The 21637-nt window shown below is 32.5% G+C and overlaps 1 protein-coding gene across 1 annotated transcript in view; it reads right to left on the bottom strand.

Moving 5' to 3' along the window:
* loh (thrombospondin type 1 domain containing lonely heart) overlaps positions 1–10056 on the bottom strand; it is a 700385-nt gene extending 690329 nt beyond the window's left edge. Inside the window, exon 1 of the mRNA XM_089639095.1 lies at positions 9535–10056. The gene's annotated coding sequence lies outside the window, so the exon portion shown is untranslated. The remainder of the gene's footprint in view (positions 1–9534) is intronic.
* Positions 10057–21637: the final 11581 nt, after the last annotated feature.

Genomic DNA, 21637 nt, shown 5'->3' with positions numbered 1-21637 from the left:
CCTCAGGGGTACCATTTATAAAGCATTCAGTCTGCTTTCGTCCTTCCTCTGCCAGTTCACTCACCCTCTCTGCCATACATCAGGGTAGGTACCAGCACTCCACTGTGGACTGTTACTTCGCTTCTATGGACAATGTTTTGTTAGCGCCAAATGCGTTCAGTCCTCCATTAAAGAAGTTTTCTGCATCTACTCTTCTTTCAATATTTCCATTTTTTCTTCATAATATATAATGACTGGGGATGCCGGTTAGTTAATCAATTTAATGAAGTAATCTGTTTAATTTTAGTGGGATCGCACAAACTACGAAAAAGTATGTTAACTTTTGCTTTAAAAAATTTCTTTATGAAATTAACGTGAACGTCATAATATTTTTCATTTCTATTTTTGATACTAGCAAGTCGTTGTCGAGTTATAATGCTTTATTAAATTCAATCTCGAAGATTTATTAAATATTATTAAAACTACACTATAATAGGTACTTATTAAATTGTTCTAATATACAAATACAAAACAAAGCCCTGGCACTTCTGCCAAAAACACAATTTGATTATGTTAGTTAAATATATCGTTATAGTCCTTTAAGAAGAGCTCATATTATTACATAAGAACACTATTAAATGGGATAGGACAACTACCTAATTTATTTATAAAAACTTTTCCGAGAAGAGCTCATATCAGATCTCTGTTTGAGTATTGTCTCGGCCATCTTCATTCTAGAGTATGACTCAACAGTGTCTATTTTTCGCTGTCTCTATCCAGAACTCTAGGTAGTTAATAGGTATGTACATAATGAAGCAGTAGGCATAGACAATGATGATAATATCCCATGGGCCGAATTTCACTAATGCCAGTGAGTTCGTTAGCGCCTGACAGTTGTCCGGTCACGAACATCCATAAATTTCATTCCGCTTTGACCAAATTACAGATTTATCTCGTGTTTTGTACAAATAGCCACGGCAGGTAGGGATTTAAAACAACATCGATGTCTACGATGATCTGATGTTTTTGCTGCTTAAGTTTGTTGTTTTGTGAGTTGTTGATCTTTTTCACGCTTCCTCCACATTCTGGTGCCAACGTTTCATTGCCATAAATTTCACTCGCCTCGAAGAAATAACAGATTTACCGATATCGTGTTTAATGCAAATACCGCCAAAAGGTGGGGATTAATAGCAAGATTAAGATATGCCATGATCTTTTGTTTGATGATCTGTTTTACGTTTCTTCCTTCCTCTGGAATCAATGTTTGGAACAGCTTTTCGCTGGCCATTAATATAACAGCATTTCACTGATCATAGCCTGTTGATGAATACTATAAGGCAGTGCAAAACCTTGGGTTAAGAATAAGGAGGGCCAACACCCCAAAAACAGAATAAACATGTATCGAGCTTCGAGGATATCGTAATTCTTATAATGTTTATAAAACAAGTAATCTTATTGTTGAGTGATGATTTAGATTATATAATGATATTTAGGTTACGTTAACACACCAGGATTTTAATTACCCGAAGCCATACATGGTGTGGTATCCCCTCATTTTGAAAATAATATGCTGAAGGAAGTGGTTGAAAATCTCAATAGGGAAGGTTGGAAAGCAGTTATTTGAAATTGAGATCTCTAAACATAGCTTAAGACATTTTCGGCATCCTGAATCTCAGTTGTAATTGTAATATATATTGAAATAGCAGCATTCATATGATTAAAAATTCAATATAAATTTTCGTATAGCGGGAATTGTACCCAAAACTACTCTAAATGAAAAGACAAATATAAATATAGCACATACTACAAGGGCCGAACATCGAAAGTGATACCTCAAAACAAATATAAACATCGACGATGCACAAATAAACGTTGAATGACATCCCTATTCATTTTTTTCCAGCGCGACAAGATACATTTCAATTTGTTCACGAAACGGCGATTATTGTTCCTCAGAAAACAAACACGGTAATTAATTAGGCGTACTACCAAATAGGGCTCAAGAGGCCAAATACATTATTGTGGGTACTACCTAGTGTGCCCAAATACAGTGAAAGTGTCCACAAAGATATCTGAAATAATCAATGAAGTGGAGTCCAAAGAGACATTTGATATTCTTGATTTTAAAGCAGTTTCAACAGTTTTTTTGTAACTACGTAATATACAAATTCGAGTATAAGAGGAAAGTCATCAAGATATAGATATTTAGATGCTTTTAGTATAGCTACATTAAGGGCAAATTGTTTCACAGAATCTGAACAGTTCACCAAATTTCTTTATTGAATTTCCAAAGTTAATTTGCAAGTTCTTTGAATATTCTATTCAAGTTCTGCCATTATATCATTGTGGGCATCTTGTTCCGCAGAACTGTAATGATAACAAAACTTGAATGAAACTTTCACAGAACTTGAAAATTGACATTTAAATTTGATGAATTGTTCAAATGTTGTGAAACAACTCGGGGATTAGGATCACAGAGGCCTAGCTACAAAAACTGGCGTTTTGAGTGAGGCTTGGTTTCGGTAATGCCAAAATCATATTTATTACTACACGAAGCTTTATCTCATACATACAGCGGCTTAAGAAATACAGTTGGGCATACATATGAGCATTCCAATCTTCAATTGCGTTTATCTCAAAACTATGTTTTTGTAGATAGGCCCCTGTCTAAACATCCGAACTGGCCCTAAGTGTTTATGCTTCAAACGTTTTGAGGAGTTCATTTTTAAAATTTATAATTTTAACCTAGAAAACACATATTTTATGCTATTTTTTAGTCTTGATGACCAGATCGATGTTTGTTGACTAAATCGGAATAGCCAGGGTCCCACCCTTTTTCAATAAATAAATCAAAGAACCATGAGGGTCCTCTAACCTTTTTCAACCATGAATTGTCAAAAAAGCTTCAGAAAATTAAATAATCTAATAATTTGCAAGAATCTGATAAAAAAGCTTTCCAATAAATACAGCCTAGTTGAGATTCAATTTTGAAATTAAAGAATTTATTTGACTCGCGTATTTCTATACCATAATATGTAGTGTTCAATAAACTTATTGATAGCTAAATGAAATTTGTATTATTAGTTAACGCAAAGAAAATATAAATCGGTAGGTAGGTAAAACTAATACGAAATGGAAATGACCCACTTAAATAAATGAATAAGTAATTCGTATTCGAACTGAATAAAACATGGTTTTAACTATTGCATTGTTAAACAAATAATGCTTTATTGTGAAGGTGAAAATAATGTTATGATTGATTTGTCGTGGGCTGGTGATTTTGATTGGATTTGTAATTTCTTAGACTGCGCCCATAAAACATCGAAGCTTACATTGCGCAATTAACTATACCTTTATAGGAATATTGTAGAGTGTGCACCCACATTTTAAAGATAAATAGTTTTCTTTGAATACCGCACAAGACTGCCAACTGCCCGAAGCAAGTGAGAACGGAAAGGAGATGATGAGGAGGAAGGTAGACCATTACATTCACAACAGAAAGTTTTTTTAATAAATTTCCTATCCATAAAACGATCATCGTTTAAACTGAATGGAAAAGAACGCCGTTAAATTTATTTGAAAAATATTTAAAAAAATTTTGAATCCATGACTTCTGGGCCTAGTTACGTACGCGTACACCCACATAACTAAGTTTTAAGTACGAAAATATAATTTTAAAATGAGAAATTCAATCAGTCTAACCGTAGACCTAAAAATCCTTGTACCAATATTAGAATAGTTTATATGTATAAAATTATAATATTTCAATATGCATAACTTTGTGTACAAATCATTTCAAAAGTTTTTCGTACAAAATGGCTGCCATGCAATTTCCCCTCACCGTAGATTTGATTTCAATGACATTTATACAAAATCGCACTAATGCTTTGTTCAAGGCAAATATATTCGATACAAACTAGACACATCTTCAAAACATTCCTTTAAACGTGATTTAACAATAAAAAGGAGACTGAGTGTCAATCAGATAATTATTCAAGACGAATCTGAATTACGATATTGAAAGGGTTCGGATTGTGCTAGTACATTTCAGCATGTTTTTGATTCCAGGTGTCAAATACATAATCGGAATACACTAAATACTACACTTATTCTGTCAATCGTTTTATTGCCCAATAATTTTTGATAAAAGTTGATAATTTCACAACGTTTTTAGGTCGGCTAATCCGCAAAATAACGCTGACTTATTGTGAGAGTTCAACTCCTAGTAGTAGCGGTAGTTTTTAATAAAAACAGATTAACTTTTATAATATAGTGATGTAATTTTAATATCAGAAAATCCATTTATATGAATTAAAAATAGTATCGGACCCAAGACTCTACCTTCAGGAACTCCATACTTTATCTCTGCCGTTTCACTGAAGCAAGTGATTGATTTAACTATTTATTTCCTATTTTTATTACAACTAATAAACCATTTGAGCGGTGTGGTGGTCCGTCGGCGCCAATATTTTAAAGTTTTACACACATCAAGTTATGATAGATGATGTCAAAGGCCTTTGCAGGTCTCAAAAAACGTCGATTACATTAAATGTAGCCTTACTCCTCATAGCCTATTTTTTTAACTTACCTATTATTGTACAATATTATTGATCATGATCATAATAAAAATATTCATCGGTGCAAAGTTCAATTTCACAGCGATATAATATTATCCATGAATGACCAGGGACAACTTGCTAACTGTTGACGCACGATTGTTTATGTTGTTGTCACTGAATATCTGCTATTTTTTACAGTAGGAACCAATATTAACTACAACGTTGTGGAATTTACACGATTGGCGTTTGCCCAATCAATATCGGACAAGTATCGGGTGAACAAAATAAACAACTGAACTATCGCGTCATTCATTTATTATTACAGACTCTCAGTTTATTTAGTAAAAGCTATCGTAATAAAAAATACGAGAGTTTTCATTCAATTATCACACACGCCCCGAGCCATCACCAAGGTATTGCCAATCAGAAGTTCGACTCTTAGATTTATTGGGTGTAGTTTTGCTACTTTTTTTAATTAAAAAAGGATAAATTGCAAAGCAGCAGATAATAATATGACATAAAAAAAATATTTTCAAATATTGTCATTTACTTAATCCTAGAATTTTGTAATGCAAATTTATTCGTTGTCATATTGATGACTAGGAACTACAATTAAATACTTTTCAGTGTCATGAACTCATGCCTTAGTTTTAAGAGGCGTAATTGTGAAACTCATACCCTTTATTTGCATTTTTACATTTTCTGTCAGCTTTGTCAGTTGTATGAGCTTTTGGTTTCATCTGTTTTATAGTTTCGGTCACCAAATCAATTTAGGTTATCCATTATGTACTTGACTATGTGCAGTTAATATTGTATTGGGAATCTCGGATTACAGAAGCATGAACGGTGAATTGCCTGATCAATAACTAATGTATTCTCTTCTCCGTCAATGTTGGTTTTTTAATCTGGTAAAATGTTAATTTGAAGGCATTAATATATCTACTGCAACAGCGCACATAACTGACTGAATACCTTCTCTGAAATAAGGGGATGTTAATATAAAAAGTGCTTCCAATTACGTAGATATTTTTATGATGTATTTTAAATCAGAAAAAGAAGAGGAAAGAATAATTGGGAACTAGAAAGAAGCAGTGGTCTGCATTGTAAATTTTATTTATCTAATCGTCTTTTTGACAATTTCTAAAGATGTACTGTTTTTCTTATTCTTTTACGCATTCCATATAATGATTATGCTCCTTCAAATATTTAAATTTAACAATTCAAATATCTAATTTGACTATAACATTGCCCTGAACTATTTTTTAATGAATATGTTTGTCACATACCTCAGAACATATACCTCGTGAGGAACGTAATATAAAGCATATTGTGTTGAAAATTAATTACGTTACGTAATTATATTGCTATTTTTGATTAAACAAAACCATAAAACTTATATTTTAATTAACTTTTTATCTGCACTGAAAATGAATATAATAATATAGTATTTGAGAAATTATCTGCACTGAAAATGAATATAATAATATAGTATTTGAGAAAGTTACAAGAGTCAAAAATTGTGTAAATTAATAAAAAAAGTCACACAATACTCTTAAGAAAGTAGGTATTCTACCAATATAGTTCATTATAACAAAATTTAAATATCCTCAACGACTTTATAATATTCCAATAATATAATGGCTTACGTAAATACAGGCAATGCAATTCACCTCATTTCCGTGGCTTCTCGTTTACTCTGCAAACATAACTTTGAATATTCATTGGTTCTTATTAAAACTTTGCTATCGAAATAAATTAGTTAAAAACGCTTAGTGACATAGAAACGCTCAATAGGGTTCCTGATAATCGAATAACGAAGGTTATGCCAACATTTGAACAACTGTGGTTACAAAGATTGTATTATGGGAAACGTTGTTACACCTAACAACAGAACTAGCACTAACCGCTGAATATATATTATAGACCGATAGATGTGTATTTTGGGCTTGTTCGTGTATACAAAGCAAGCTCAAATTTCCCTTACTTCTGCTGAAATTTAATATTTTCAAATGCCGAAATTTTTATTTTATTATTTTCAAGCGCAGACACGCGATAACTCGAATTCTTGACAAATCAGTTCCAATTTTGTAGACACCAATCAAAATAATTTTCTGTTATAAATTTCTTATTATAGGTAGGTACTTTATCACTTGTCTGAATTCTTCACACAGTCAATTGAACTGTTTAAACCAGATTTACGCGGGAGGTACAAACAACCCCAAATTAGTTTTTTTTAATTGACTACTCCACATAGGAGGCCTTAAGGGAAGTCATTTCCATCAGAATCTAAGTCATCTGTTGGTAATTTTGAGGACAGGAACAATTAAAACATTAAATCCGTTTTGTGGGAGAGGGGAATCAGATCATTTCAATCGTGTTTAAATATTGGACGCACAATGGTATGGGATCAAATGAAGCATGTTTCTCAGAACGTCTTCAGAGCATTCCAGGAGAACATGAGAGAAGATCACAGATTTAAGGGTTCTCGAGCAGAAAGATAATTCCATTTGCCTTTCTCAGACCTAAGACATAAGTTTTGTTCAAACATGGGTTGGGTATAGATGACACTTCTAGCGACAGTCTGTTCACTGCTAGCAACTTGCAACAACTTACTCTTGTTTGTCGAGGAGTGAATGAGTCTGGATGGTAATTTTATTAACACAAACACATGCCGTGACGTGAAAACTATTTAAGTATAAATTATGACATTATCCGAAGGCTTCTCTCCAATTTGGACGGGAAAGAAAATTATTTATAGATATTCAGAATATTCTCTACATTTTTTTATCTTTCTTTATAAGTTGTTCGTGTCTCCAACTATACAAAGGTATATTATATATAAAAGAGTGTCACGGTGTAGGTTTGTGGGTTTTTTAAAAAACAAATCTACAGTTTTATTTCGAGTTTGAAGAAATTTTGCACACTTCATCTTCAAAATGGGAGAAAGGTCAATGTCTATATGAGATTATGAAAAACCACCTCCACCGCGTTTTGAACCCGCGACAGTTCATTCTACTGTCAGTAGGCTTACCACTCAGCTATGGGGCTCATTGTTCATGAAGTTATTGAACAATAATTAATTTTACAGTTTTATTACCGTTGACGATATACATTCCTAAATTATCTACATATATTGGTCAAAGAAAGACGGTTTCGTAATACAGAAACCTTTATTGTTTACCATTCTAGTATTAATTATACGCCATCTAACATTTGTTATGTATTAAAACAAAACCCATCATAATAAAATGAAAACAATTACTTTTACAACCAATAAATAAATGTTAATGTTTTACAAGCCAATCAATCAGCAATGACCCAAAGAGTCGTTAAATTCGAAGTGGGCCAAACGTATAGCAAGTATAATGATAGTGTTTCCACGCTAAACCAACCAATTTGATTTCGCCGAAGAGAAGGGAGAATCCACTTATGGCTTGTACTTATTAACAATCAAATCGGATGGGGTGGCAATTTTTAAAAATTGTACACAATCTCTAACGGTTAATATATTCTCAAGAAATTATTTCGATATCCTTCAGAAGTTATATTTAAAGTATTAATATTTTTAACGCACACTTAAATGAAATGAACAAGGACAAAAACACTAAAGATTCCAGGCTATAAAACTATACAATTCACTTCCAACACAATATAAAACATCTAATCTTACAGAATACAAAAAAAACATATGGAACTGGCTACAATCCTTTTAATATGTAATTTTTTATATTTCACATCGCATAAATACCTTTTTAATTTTAATAAACAAATAAATTATCTCCACGCTATCTCTTCAAACATTGACAAAAAACTATTTTTTTGAGAAATTTTTTGCCCAGAAGGTTTTTTAGGATTTTAACGGGGATTTTTCTGGATTAAGACGATTTGATGCGAATTAATCCAAAAACACGTGATTCGATTCAAAAATTGGTCGCTCTTCTTTGTATATAAGCCTATAAAAATAAATAAAAAGGCCTGTAACAAAATATATGTAATCTTCTACTTGTGAACCCGATTCTTATATGGTTGTATTTTTCAATGTGGAAAATTAATTTATGATTATAAAGATATGATTGAAAAACATTTAAATATTATTTTTGCCTGAACTTCGCATTTGGGGGGTGTTTTTTGTTGTTGCATAAATCAGAACAGGAGGAATTTCAACCTTATGATTTCGCCTAATACCAAATGTTGCAAGTCGGTGAACCGCCTCGATTAGAAGAAACTGTTTGCTAATGAACGATTTTAAATATTAAAATTTGCAGTAATTTTTAAAATAAATATATTTAAGTTGTCGTAACCCACATGATTATATTATCAACGTTGTTTTACGATGTCTTCTCCTGAATATTTCGTACTGTCGTAGAGTTTTTGTTCTCTTATAGGGATATTTTTTCGTTTTATTACTTAAAATCACTTATAAATAGTAGGTACTACAATACTACAGAATGTTTGTACATAATATAAAATGAAATGATGGATGGTTTTAAAACTCACTAAAAGAAACAGTAATAGTACCGACCTTCATTCGATTAGAAGACATTCAAAATAATGCGCAAAGTAAAAAAAATAAAAGATGAAACGACAACCGATAAAATACAATTCCAAATTATTCATCAATCAATCTATGTTCGAACCGAATATTACAAAAAATCAATTTTCACGAAAAGGAAAGCTTTTCTTCTCATTTTTTTTAAATATTAAAGCTAAAAGCAAAGCTCTGAAAAATTCAATTCCAAAATAAATGTAACTATCTATGGTTTATCATGATAGTCTATGGGTGCATATTTTTATCCTAAATGTAAATACTTACTCAATTGAAATGCTAATGAGCTCAGATTCGTTATCTTTTATACATAACTGACGCAGGCAATGACAACATTATAGAAACTGATTGTTTATAAAACAGCTATAAATTTAGCCACTTAATTACATATCCTGATGTAATTTAGACAGTATCAATTTGACAGTAAAGATACAATTAAATTAGACTCACCACACAAACGAAGTCACCTCCGAACACAGTTAGAAACAATACTCATACAATGAATGATCACTGTTATTTTTTTTCACAAAAAAACACAAGAAGATATAATTCAACACGAAAAAAAGATGTCGGTTTTTCAACCACTATTGTGATGTTGACAGCAAGTCAGAAAGAGAGAAAAAACACACAATTTAAAAACGATATTTGAATCTATGAATTCGGAATGAAATTTTAGTTTTTTACTGTTACAATGTTGTAAAAATTGTTCACGGGAAAATTTTTTGTCACTCTGTTTATTGATCACAAAAAAAGCTAACGAGTTCCACTTTAAAGGGTTCTTCAACTTATTGTTTTCCAAAGATTTATGCAAATATATCACAAGATAAAACAACACTGATTTAAGGTCCTGGCATGAAAATTGCAAACTTTCGCTGCGTGAAAAGTTCGAGGGTGATCGCGCGCGCTTTTCGTTCTCAGTTCTCGGAGGTTTTCTCCCGTCTTTACTAGCAAGCTCGCGGGCAGCCGATACCGTGTGCGGTCGGGTACTGAACGACGAGCAACTGAACACTGATCCGCTATCGTACCGCCTCGATAGCGGAGTCGACTGCTTTGGTAGGTACTCGCTAGGTACTAGAACTACTATGTAGGTACGCTTCTCGCTCCTCGCTCCTCGGGCGGTAGGAATTACTAGACGCCCGATTTGCCGCGTCTTTCTGATGACAATTGGCGCTTTTATGCCGTTAGCTTAGGTGCCATTTTTTACGTTGGAAAATGGCATTTTACATTTTGTCAGGGTTTTTAAAATTTTACAGTGCATGTGTAATTTTATCTGCTCGTTGTGAACGTGATTAGAACGTGTTGGTGTTATCAGTATAATGTTATCTATGGCCATTTCCTAATATATTGTCTGTGCTACACAAACCCTAGCTGTCACCACTTGTCAACAGATCGCCAGCTGGGCTGGTTTAATAAATAACATATCAAATACAAACGTGTTATAATATTCGTTCACCACAATACAACATGGTGTCAGGTGTGTCTTAATAAATATATTGTGAGTGAAGTCAAGTCAAGTCACATCAAGAGTCAATAATTTGTATCCAAAACAAATTGTCAAAAGAAATAAAATGTCGAGTCATATTGTGCCTATGGTGATTGTTCCAAATATGGCGGGTGAGTGGAAGAAATTTAAGCAATCATTCCTTATTTATATGATGGCTAATAATTTTAATGAAGAAAAGGAAATTCAAAAAGTGGCCAGGCTTCTACACACGATTGGCCCGAAAGGGGTAGAAATTTTTAACTCATTTGGCCTCACAATTGAGAAAAGTACGCTCGACGGTATTTTACTCCTTTACGATAAACACTTCATACCCACAATAAATGTGACAGTGGAACGATTTAAATTCTTCACGAGGAAACAAGGCGACAGTGAAACAGTCGAAGATTTTATTGCTTCGCTACAAAATCTAAGTCAAACTTGTGATTTCGGCAATCTACAAACATCCTTAATAAAGGACATATTCATATGTAACCTAAATCGAAATCTTTACTACTTGAAAGAAAGACTTTTACAAGAAACGTCGTTAAACTTGGAAAAAGCGATTAATTTGTCAAGAGCGATTGTTGTATCGAGGGAAAACACAAGAAGTCTTGAGGGGAATATTATACAACAAGTTCTACGAAGCCCTTCTTCATCTTCACTATCAGCCAGAAGCCATTCCAGAAGTCAATCCGGAAGCCCGAGCAATCATTCCAGAAGTCCATCGGGAAGTCCGAGCAGTCTATCCAGAGGTCAATCCGGAAGTCAGGGCGGAGTCTGTACCAAATGTGGACAAATTCACCGCACAAACTGCCCGGCATCATTAGCTAAATGCTTTAATTGTCTCAAGATTGGGCATTATTCGAAATTTTGTTTTAATAGGAAATTGAAAGGTAGGAAAATTAATGTTAATACATTGTCACAAAGTAAAATACCCAACCACGACTATACAATTGATACATTAAATTGTAACAATATTAATTCAACATTGAATTCATGGCACATTAATTTAAGAATAAATAATGTTATAATTTCATGTCTTATAGATACCGGTGCCAATGTAAATGTTATGTCTTTTACAAATTTTAATAAACTTGGTTTGTCAGAAAAAATTATCACAGAAACAGCATTTAAAATAAATTCATTCGGTGGTACTAACATTCCTACAAAAGGAATTTGTAAGTTAAATTGTTTTTATAATAATGATAAAAATATGTCCATTCCCTTTGTCATCACTGAGTTGAAATCATGTCAAACTATATTAGGGCTAGCTACTTGCAATGCAATGGGAATAATAAAACGTGTGTATTCTAACACGAATAATTCTGAAAATATTCCCAACAATGATTTGTCAATGTATAATTCGAACAATTTAATAAAGAAATTTAACGATGTTTTTCAGGGTCTCGGATGCTTACCTCACGAATGTCATCTAACAGTTCGATCTGATGTTCATCCTAAAATCGATGCACCAAGAAAGATTCCATTCAAGCTGCACGATAAATTAAAAGAAGAATTAGATAGAATGGAGGAAATGAAGGTCATTGTCAAGGTTACAAAACCAACACCGTGGGTGAGTTCCATAGTTGTCGTAGAAAAAAAAATTCACAGTTACGCCTTTGTCTAGATCCACGAAATTTAAATAGGGCTATTTGCAGAACGCATTATCCAACACCTTCAATGGACGAAATTAGGTTTAAAATTAAAGGAGCGAAGTTTTTTTCAAATCTAGACGCATTTTCAGGTTTTTGGATGATACGCTTAGATAGTGAAAGTTCAGATTTATGCACTTTCCAAACACCTTTCGGCAGGTATCAATTTTTAAGACTTCCGTATGGAATTAATTCAGCTCCCGAATTCTTCTCTAGAATAATGACGGAAATATTTGCTGATCTAGAAGGGGTGATAGTTTTCGTTGACGATATTTTAGTTTGGGGAGAGAATCTTGAATCTCATGAAAGGAGATTAGAAAATGTTTTTAAAAGAGCCAGAGAAGTAAATTTAAAATTCAATCTAAATAAATGTCACTTTGGCTTACAGGAAGTTACTTTTCTAGGTCATATCTTTAGCAGTCAAGGGATCAGGCCAGATGAGTCAAAGATTAGAGCTATTCGAGAATTACCTACTCCCACTTGTAAGAAAGACTTACAACGGTTTTTAGGTATGATTAATTACTTGGGATCTTTTATCAAAGATTTGTCAAAAGAAACAGAACTTTTAAGGACTTTGCTAAAGAAAGACGTTAGCTGGCAATGGGATGCCAATCACGATCAGTCCTTTGTCAATTTAAAGAAAATTATAAGTTCATCTCCAGTACTTATTAATTTTGACATTAAAAAACCGTTAAAATTATCAGTAGATTCTTCGCAGAGCGCAGTGGGCGCAGTTATTTTGCAGGAAAGTAGACCGATTGCTTATGCGTCAAAAACACTAACGTCCAGTCAGCAAAATTATGCACAGATAGAGAAGGAATTATATGCAATTTTATTCGGTTGTCAAAAATTCCATCAGTATATTTATGGCCACGTAGTAAATGTTGAAACAGATCATAAACCACTAGTCACACTTTTTAAGAAATCACTTTCTGAAGTTCCCGCAAGGTTACAACGAATGATGATGTCTCTACAATGCTACCATTTAGACGTCAGGTATGTACCTGGTAAATTTATGTATATTGCCGATACGTTATCTAGAGCGCCGTTACCTGATACTGAAATCACAGATGCGGAAAAAGAAATTGACATACATATCAATTTACTGATGTCAAGTCTGGCAGTTTCAGAAGAAAAACTGAAATTAATCACTGAGGCGACGAAACGAGATCAGTCTTTATTAACTTTAATGAAATATTATAAAACCGGTTGGCCGTCAAATAAAAATGTAATTGAACCCTGCGTTAAACCATACTGGAATTTTCAAGCAGAAATTCATGTTGTCAATGATCTGGTATTTAAGGGACCTAGTTTAATTATACCGTCAATTTTACGTCCTGAAATTTTAAAAGATGTACATAAAGGTCACTTAGGTATGTCAAAAGCAAAAAGTCTAGTCAGAAATATGATTTTTTGGCCGAATATTAACTCTGATATTAAAAACATTGTCGATCAATGTCAGATTTGTACTAAATTTAAACCTAATAACCCGTCACAGCCTCTTTTGCCCCATGGTATCACTAATTTTCCCTGGGAAAAGGTAGGTGTAGATTTAATGCATTTCAACAACTCAAATTATCTCATTGTTACTGATTATTATTCAAAATACATCGAAAATTCAATGTTACACAATTATAACGCGGAAACTGTAGTCACACACTTAAAATCTATATTTTCACGTCATGGGATACCGTTAACGCTTGTTAGTGATAATGGACCACCATTTCAATCAGCCATTTTTAAAAACTTTTTATATGAGTGGGATATTGAACATATCACCACTAGTCCAAACTATCCTCAGTCAAATGGTCAAGCTGAGAGTTCAGTAAAAATAGTAAAGAATATTTTAAGAAAATGCCTTGAATCCAAAACTGATCCGTATCTTGCTATGTTACATTACAGAAATAGTCCAAAAAATAATTTTCCATCCCCTGCAAGCCTCTTAATGTCACGTCAACTTAGATGTAATTTACCCGTAACATCCAGTCAACTTAGACCAAAAGTCGTGCGATTTAAAGAATATGAAGATAAATTTAAGGGTCGTCAAAACAAAATGAAAAAATATTTTGACAAAAAGGTTCGGAACTTGTCTGAGTTGAAGATAGGCGATAAAGTAGTTTTTAAAAAAGATGTGTCAAGTTCATGGTCACCAGCTACTGTAGTAGAAATTGTTAAAGGATGCCCAAGGTCATATATTGTTGAAACTCCCGATGGTTCAAGATATCGCAGGAATAGGAAACACTTAAATTTAGACAGATCACGTCAGGAATCATCATCACCGCTGAATGGAAATAGTTCATCGGAGAAAGGTGTACGTTTTGACAATGATTTTCATTCCATCCCGTTCTATCCAGGTCCTACAACTTCTGATGAGCTGACAAACAATGAGGCAAGCATTCGAACTCGTTCGGGCAGAATTGTTAATAAACCTGATAGATATAATCCATCTGATTATAATTAAATTTGGTAATTGTATTTCACTTACAGTTTATTACTATGTCATGAATTATGTTTATTTGAAAAGAAAAATTTATATTTGTAATGTTCATCTTGTCTTGACTTGTTTTTCTTTATTAGGAAAAGAGGGATGTTGGTGTTATCAGTATAATGTTATCTATGGCCATTTCCTAATATATTGTCTGTGCTACACAAACCCTAGCTGTCACCACTTGTCAACAGATCGCCAGCTGGGCTGGTTTAATAAATAACATATCAAATACAAACGTGTTATAATATTCGTTCACCACAATACAACAGAACGTACCTAATACAATTTTTGTACTGGCTGAAATTATTTTAAGTGGCTTGGAGTCTTTGGTAGGGAAAATATTATATTTTATTAAATACGTAGGTATGTAGGTACCTCATACAACAAAATGGAATAATAAAAAAAAAGGTTCGAAGGTTTTTTAAATGTAAATAATAAAAAGTCTCCATAGCGAAGTGAACTATGGTTTTGTATTTGGAAGATTCATATTCGATGATGGGCAGATAGGTCTATATAAGTAGGTATTACATTCAATTGCAATTTGTTTCAGAGTGGCAAATTTTCTCATTATTGCCCTGGCGAGACAATATCAATCGAAATCAATCTAAATTTTCTACTGCGCTTTTTTGTCATTAAAATTTCACAAACTTACCACTTCAATAATTGAATATTTTACCTACATTATGTTCCTTAATATTCAATTACATAACGTATCAGTCACCAGCCCAAAAACCAAAATAATAAAGTGGAAGTGTTATGAAAATAAACTATTTTTTGTAGTTTTTTATGACGGAAATCGAACCCACAAACTTCCGCCATTAAACTTAAACTTTTATCCTCTAAGAATAAAAAATTACGAATCTTTCAAGAGAAGAAAAGTAAAAGTATTTTTCCGCACATTCTGTATTCGACAATAAATAAAAGTAGGTTTGATAGGGAAGAAGTTTATTCGTTTGTAGTATGCTCGGCTCACAATGTAGGTAAAGCACAGCATCTCACAGTTCCTGATTTCATTGAAGTTTCCCTCCGGACCGTGAAATGTATTTTTCCACCGAATTGACAAGAAGATAACGTCATTTTGTCAGCGGAATACACCAATGTAGAGACACAACAAACCGATGAAATATGTTATTTTATGTTTCATGAATTATTTTACAATATTCACCATAGTTCCTTACCGTCCAAAAAAATAATTTATAACTAGCAGTTTAAAACCCGCTCCGCGGGTTTTTCGCTGCTAGGCTCTGCGGGCGGCACTTGGTTGGGCTTCGCCCAGTTTAAGTGATACTTATAACAGTTACATTTAAAATGTACATATTAGGTCATTCACATAGAGAGGGTGAGTATATGTGGTTAATAGATTATTACAATATAGCGCCCCTGAGGTGATATCTCACAAAAGCGGCGCTATACAAATTTTCCAATAAATAAATAAACATAATGTTCACATTTTATTGCGTACATATGCATCGATATACAACGGAAATAGATAAAATAATGTAATCTTATTAAACATTATTTCAAACACGAATAACTTTGTTTACATCACTTTATTATATACAACCACTACCTACATGTTTCATGGGCGAAGTTCACCTCATCAGGAGTAAGTATACTCCGAGGTCAAAAATTAAATATAGATTACAATTGGAAAGAAGAATTGGAAGGACGGGGGAGAGGTTAGAGAGGCGGGGTTTATCAGAAATTGGAATTACAATATCGTTAGACGGGAAAGACCAGTTGAGTGGGAAAATATTTAAAAGAGAGTTTATTAAAAAAAAATCTTTTTAAATGTGTATGCTTTTATATTTACATGTTTTCTAATTTCTAAAAATATAATTTATTTATTTGCGATCTTTATATCCTGTGTTAAGTATTTTAAGGCCTGAAAACACAAAAAGCATATAACCATAAAACAATATATTCATAAAACAAATAGCATTTAATAACGGTTATTCTAATAAATTGATAGTTGAAATACTAAATAAAAAAATTAAACGTGGTCTCTTCAAATGGTATATTTACCCTATTTCTAAAGATAGAAATAAACAATGGCGTAGAATTCTATTTGTGGATAAAGATATTTCCAAAATTATAAATAAAAAAATTCTGGTACTATTCAACCGGCGTTTTACACTACTAACAAAATGAAGAAATACATTCTAAGTAATAAAGATAGCGAAAATCAAACAAAAAATCGGGAGTTTATAAATTCAATTGGGATGATTGTAATTTCTTTTACAAAGGAAGAACCAATAGAAACTTTAAAGTCAGAACTAAAGAACATCTCGAAGCTCTAAATGGAAATAGTGAATCTGAGTTTGATCATCTTTTGAATAATAATCACACTTGATAAAAATGCAGGTCTTAAAATATTTCACACGGGATATAAAGCATCGCAAAATAAATAATTTTGAAATTTTAGAAATAAGAATACCTACATGTCAATATAAAATCAGATATAATTAATAAGCAAAAAAAAAATTATAAACCGTCTTTTAAATATTTTCCCACTCAACTGGTCTTTCCCGTCTAACGATATTGTAATTCTTAATTCTGATAAACTCCGCACACTCTTACTCCTCCCCCCTACTTCCACTTCTTCTTTCCAATTGTAATCTATATTTAATTTTTGACTTCAATGTATACTTACTCCTGATGAGGTGAATTTCGTTCATGTAACATGTAGAGGTTGTATGTAATTAAGTGATGTAAACAAAGTTATTTATGTTTTTTATAAAATAAATAATGCCATCACAAGGTGATAAGCTTCCAGAAGAAATATTCTTGTTATACGCTTGTTAATCGTCAAGTAATTTTGCGTATTCTCAGCTGCATATTTAAATATTCGCGCCAGTCATTTGGTTCGTTCTTATACCGCCAGAGGGGCAGAGTGGTCGAATTTTGCGTGCAGACCCCCTATTCGGGATTTACTCGAAACACACGATTTGAATTCGACCAATCAGAGGGCCTAGATCGTTCAGACGCTAGAATAATAATACTACTAAACTATCAGATACATCATAAGCGCAAATCTTGTTTACAATGTACCTACTTAAGATATGAAAATAAAGAAATTAAGAAAATTTTAATGATTTATTGTTGCACAACTCTCTACGAAAGTTTTACTGAATGGTGTTCTTGAAAATGTTCGAAGGTTTAAATGTGTCGCAACGTTAAAATGGACAAACTACGCGTTGTGTTAGGGCGGTGATTGAGTTTAGCTATGATTGATTACCCCTCACAAATAGAAATAATGCACATAAAATAGTAAAATTCTAGCGCAGACCTGTGAAGAACCACGGGAAAAATTTTAAAACAACAAAAAGCTTAAAATATTGTTGAAAAAAAAAATTACGTTAGGTATATACTTCAAAATTAAAAAAATCAACTGCTTAAAAGGCAAAATGATTTTTTTGAATTGTATAATTTTGCGTTCGTATTCACATCACAACCATAAATTTCATTGTGATAAAATATATTAAATAAATAAAATTAAAAAAAAACAAAAAATACCTATGTATAAGCAAAAAAAAATTATCTCTGTGACCTTTCATTATCTGAAAAAACACTCTTCTGAACTATCAACATGTAGATTTGACTTTTCCTTAGAAAACAATTTGTTTTTCAACGATTTTAACGTTGTTTGATCTTTTTTCCACGACATGTTTTTAAAACAAACAAACAGCTACGACTGCTTAAAAAATAGCGATTTATAGAATAAGGGATGGGCAATTGCTTGCCTGATAAGTTTTTTACGTTATGTAAATGATTAAGTTTAATTAATTATTTGATTGGTAAAGCCTGGCATAAAAAATGTTGTTTTTAGCAATCAATAAAAAAACGCACTCGTTAAATTCGGAAGTAATAGTAGAATGTGTTTCGCAAAAATCGTTTTCCATATAAGAAATATTGTAACATATCCTTGTGCTCTTTTGTCGTTCGTTACGTCCGCCTGTGAAATACACCGAAATGTTTGTATGTTTCTTGTTTGTTTGCATAACAAGCCACCAAAATACCTTTGAAGAAGTTCCCTTTGTGTCACTTATTAGTTATTAGTTGTGCCTATTGTATTGGAAATAACCATATGTATTGACACACTTTTTGTGCTGTGTTCTGTCATAAAAGTAGCGATAACTCGAAAAGTTCGAATGGAAAAATGTGTTTTTATCAACATTTATTTTGACAGTTCTGTTGATTTACTCCCCGTATTCTAGTTCGATAAATCTGTTCTAAACATGGGATGAAAAGTGACTGAAAGCCATTACCAAGATGACAACACTTCTGTCACGGTTTATTTATTATTATATCGTTTAACTTGTAAAACTCCATTTTTTTAAAAATTGAATATAATAAATATCATTGAAGATGATAATGTTGACACAATCTAAACAAAACATGAAATAGATCATGACACAGTAATGTTTTTTTTATTTATTTTGGTACAATATTTTTTTTACATTTTCATAGTTATCCAGTAATGTTGGCCTCACTGGTTGGCTTACCCGTGCTGAGGCCTAGTATAAAATAAAAAGATAACGGTCTCAACGGAGAATCGAACCCACTATCTCTGTCTTACCGAGACAACCACTTTTTTCTTATCCAATGGTCGAGTGGATAAAGACGTTTTCAATTCAAAAGATAAAGAAAAGTTGTTTCAATAAAAATTTAAAACCAACTGAATGAATCGGTTAGATACAATGATAAAAGTGTGTTGTGGGCGTGTCCGTCCGCTCGAAGTAAGCTAATTTTTTCCTTATTTCTTATGAAATAATAATTGAATTGGATAATTTTAACAGCGCCGTTTAAACACACTTTTATTAAAAACATTTACGACACTATAGTAGACTATGACTTTGCACGCAGATGACACTAAAATACACTATGATTTTGCACGCAGATGACCCTATAGCACATTATAACTTTGCACGCAGATTTTATTTTATTTTTTTACCATTACCGTTTTTAGTCTGATATGGCCATCTTTAGACCAATACATTTTTTCTGTTTTATTATTGATCATTTACATAGTTTTATTTCAGTGAAATACTGTCCAACTTTTGATCATTTACATATTGAAGTGAAACTTCTTTACGCGCGTTATGCATTTTCGAGGACCGGAGTAAAACCGACTCATGACTGTCACGAAAAACCGTGATCATTTCGCTATAGGAACCTAGCTAATATTATATACCTAGTTTAGGTCACATCGAGCTTGTAGAGTCGCTCGGTATTTTGATTAATTATTTTTATTTTGAATCATTAAAATTACTAATCAAGGCCGATAACGCGACTAATTACCCTCGCAGACGTGCGTGACAAGTTTTTTTAGTAAAAAACACAGCCGTAAGTGAGTTTTTCAAAATTTAGAAATGTTTTTCAAATTCAGACTCCATACGGGTATGAGACTACGATAGATCTTTTCCAAAACGGACAAATATACGGAAATATTTTGAAAACTGACAGATATGACTTCACACTGCCGATATATCTTCGATTCGACCCTATATAAAGCGTTAACGAGATGTTATGTGATAGGAGTACACGTTGTATACGCGGTGCTCGTCGCGCGAGATACCTCTCCTCGCGGTCTAGAGGCAGAGCGTTCGACACTCGTTATGCAGGACCCGGGTTCGAATCCCATATTTTTATAACTCTTAATTTTTTTTTATCACATGCTACTTATAAATATGTCAATATTAGGAATCTAGTTAAACGTTCATTTGTTAACAACACGCCTATAAATAAATTTATGCTTTTTAAAACTATAATGTACAGCATTCTGAATAATAATAATATGAAATGAAAAGAGAGAGAGAAGAATACTAAAAGTTTCACTTCCGTCGTGCGTAGGCTTGCTACACACTGTTTTTTTTATGTCAGTTACATACTGTTTAATTGTTGATCATTTATATAGTTTTATGTCGGTGAAATACCCTTTAGTAATTGTTCATTTACATAGTTTAATGTCAGTGAAAAACCCTTTAGTTATTGTTCATTTACATAGTTTAATGTCAGTGAAATACCCTTCAGTAATTGTTCATTTACATAGTTTAATGTCAGTGAAATGCCCTTTAGTAATTGTTCATTTACATACGAGTAGTTTAATGTCAGTGAAAAACCCTTTGGTTATTGTTCATTTACATAGTTTAGTGTCAGTAAAATGCTGTTTAATTAGTGATCACTTACGTAGTTAAGTTTCAGTGAAATACACTTTAGTGATTGATCATTTAATTTTAAACTAAAATAAGTAAATAATAAAAGTTTGTTTCAATATATCGTTATATTGGAATTCCACACCGAATTGTCCACATCAAAAATTTTAATATTGAACTTTTTATTCCTTTGCTGAAATAACACCGTTATAGCTAAAGTTGTTTGCAAAATATCAAGTTTACGGCTTCCGGTTATTAATTAGCTATTTTAGTAGTAAGTGCAAGTAGTATGGACCTCACTATTACTGTGTGTTAAGCAGTGGCGTAGTTAATCCCTTCCACTCTTGTAATCACATTCTAAAATATAATAAAATACAAGATTGAAAACTGAAAAAGAGATTAGTATGATAGTGATTCCTAGTTGGACAGTCAAAATCATAAAATGTAATCAATATTATAATAAATAAATAAATAAGAAAAACAAGTGAACTTAAATGCATTTAAATAAGGAAACATCAACGATTTAACTTTTTCACAACTTCTAATTTAATAACTTCTGATTCAACTATTCATAAACCTGATTTAATTTTTACGCAACTGTTTACCAGAAATCAATGGTTGTTTATCACTAAACTCCCTTAAACACTTTTATTAGTAAGGCCGAATAACGATAATATTAAGTCGTATCAGTTCTTTTTTACATTACCTCCACACCCTGAGAAATATAATTTCCCTCAACGTCTGTGCCGCCTTTGGGTGTGCTGTGTGGAGGGGC

This window comes from Hesperophylax consimilis, chromosome 13 (assembly GCF_061612785.1).
Source record: "Hesperophylax consimilis isolate HC1 chromosome 13, BYU_Hcon_1.0, whole genome shotgun sequence".
Classification (NCBI taxonomy): domain Eukaryota; kingdom Metazoa; phylum Arthropoda; class Insecta; order Trichoptera; family Limnephilidae; genus Hesperophylax; species Hesperophylax consimilis.
Note: the sequence above shows the minus strand (reverse complement) of the source record. Positions and strands in the feature narration are given on the sequence as shown.